The sequence below is a fragment of the Dendropsophus ebraccatus genome, chromosome 14, assembly GCF_027789765.1.
Source record: "Dendropsophus ebraccatus isolate aDenEbr1 chromosome 14, aDenEbr1.pat, whole genome shotgun sequence".
Taxonomy (NCBI): Eukaryota; Metazoa; Chordata; class Amphibia; order Anura; family Hylidae; genus Dendropsophus; species Dendropsophus ebraccatus.
The window spans coordinates 41,816,824-41,819,015 of record NC_091467.1 but is presented as its reverse complement, the minus strand read 5'-3'; the positions used below and the strand labels follow the sequence as shown (position 1 = coordinate 41,819,015).

Below are 2,192 nucleotides of genomic sequence, written 5' to 3'. Positions count from 1 at the left end.
CAAATACCTGCTCTGGACCCCTCGGCTACCTAGCTGAGGGGTCCAGGGCAGGTATTTACTATATTGTGGGACTCTGATCGCCGTGCCACCGGCCCGATCGCCGTGAACGGCCGGCCGGCCGTTCACGGCGATCGGGCCGGTGGCACGGTGACCACCATTACTTTTTACAGTAATGGCGGTCGGTGCCGTCCTCGGACAACACCGACCGCCATTTTTTTCCGGGTCATCGGGTCACCGATGACCCGGAAAGGTTCCGATCGCCGCTATTGGCTGATCTGAATTGATCAGCCTATAGCGGCGATCGTAAGCACGGGGGGTGTTAACCACCCCCCGTGCCGTGAAGCTAAGATTGCCTGCTATGATTTATAGCAGGCCATCTTCCCCGACCGCTGTGTGTGAACACGCAGCGATCGGGGAAACATCGGGCGTACCCATACGCCCGTTTGCGTTAAAGCCCAGGCAACGGGGGCGTATGGGTACGCCCGATGTCGTTAAGGGGTTAATCTACCTTGAATATAAATAATATTTTGTTTCACATCTTTTCTAATTGGGATATAATTAAGTTGTTTTGCAGGACTCAAAACCAACTACTTTTCAACAGTCTTTATTAATGCATAGCATATTAATTAAAGCCTTCATATTCGTCCCAGAATTATTCATATTACCATTGTGGCATTTTCCCCACGTCTAATTTTTTAAGAGAATCAGTCAATTCTGATTGTATTATGTCTCATACAAAGAGATGATTGCAAGGCTCATTTTTTGCTTCATGTTTGATTTGATTTTAATTAGAATCCAAAACCTCAAAGTATTTATGTTGTGTTGTCCAGTTTCAAATACCAGATGTTTTTTTCCATTGTCCTTTTCTCTTTCTTGTTGTCTCAGTATTTAGGCCATGGAAGCTTTCAATAATTATAATTCACCTTATTAGTCACCTTGCTTAATAGCTATCTTTGTTGAACTTTTATTTTAACTCTATAAAATAGTTTACTCTAAGCTTTTTGAAAGTTTTCAAAACATTATTTACAATTACACACTGATAAGTTTTAAAAATATTATCGGAATATTTAAATAGAGGCGTAGACATGGCGCAGTCAGGAGGCGAAGCCGCACCGCATAGCAACTTAAAAGGTACAGACACGGCTGCAGAAAAGTTATTTTACAGTCTCTGCTTTTTGATGAGGTGCTGAAAAAACTATAGCTTGTGCACTATTGCCTAAAAAGGAAAAACATAAAAATGTACCCCAACTAAATTGACAGTGGCATGTCAGACAGAAGACATTTAGAGCCAGTAGTGTTGTGCTGCCTCGTCAAAGGCATGAAGACATCAGCCAGGTCTGCTTCATCTACATGGTCAGGATAGGTTAGTGGAGAGATCTGATGCTGATTTTCTGCTCAGTGTCTACTTTCTCCAGAATCTTAACAAATTCAGCGAAGGAAATTGCATCTTGGTCTGTCTACTGGATAGTGCGGTCAGCGGTGCTCCCTGGCTGCTCATATGATATGTTTACTCCCACCATCATACGCAGCACCTGCAGGAGTTCCTCCTGAGAGATTTTTTTTCATCTTTATTTAGGTCGTAGAGCCGAAACGCAAATAAAAGTTTGTTGTTCCTACTGTTCAGAGGCTCCATGCTGGCATTATCTTTCAACTTCTCATTATCTTCAATAGGTCTAAAGTGAGCGAGCTTCCTCATGAAGATGCGGACGCTTACCTGGTCCTCTCCCTCATTGAAAAATGCATTGATAATCTAATCTCCAAAAGGTCAATAGCAAATTCTAGAATTCTCTGGAAATCTTCCTGGCTAATGTTCCATTCTTTCCCTTGTCCAGACTGGTGATGCAGCTGTATAGATGGGTGATCTGACAGTGCGAGAATCCTGTCTTCTAGATCTCCTCTATCTTGTCCCTCAGCAAGGTAGACGCCCGGGATCTCATCCTGACTTTTGCCGCTTCCTGTCTTACTCCATAATTTCTTTTTTTAATATAAACTAATACTCTTCCTACCATTTCTTGGGTTCTGGGCTCTACATCTCCGAAGTAAGGATGATGTCAACTGTGTTCTACAATGTGCAGTGTGGAGAGACCCAGCTAACGCTGGGCACTTGAGTTGCCACGACAACCATACAATGCTCCATGGTCTTTTCTTATTTAACCCCTTAATGACATTGGGCATAAGTGTACGCCCCCGCA

At 43.4% G+C, this 2,192-nt stretch overlaps 1 pseudogene; it reads right to left on the bottom strand.

Moving 5' to 3' along the window:
- Nucleotides 1-1,364: 1,364 nt before the first annotated feature.
- Nucleotides 1,365-1,937, bottom strand: LOC138772616 (calcineurin B homologous protein 1 pseudogene; annotated as a pseudogene).
- Nucleotides 1,938-2,192: the final 255 nt, after the last annotated feature.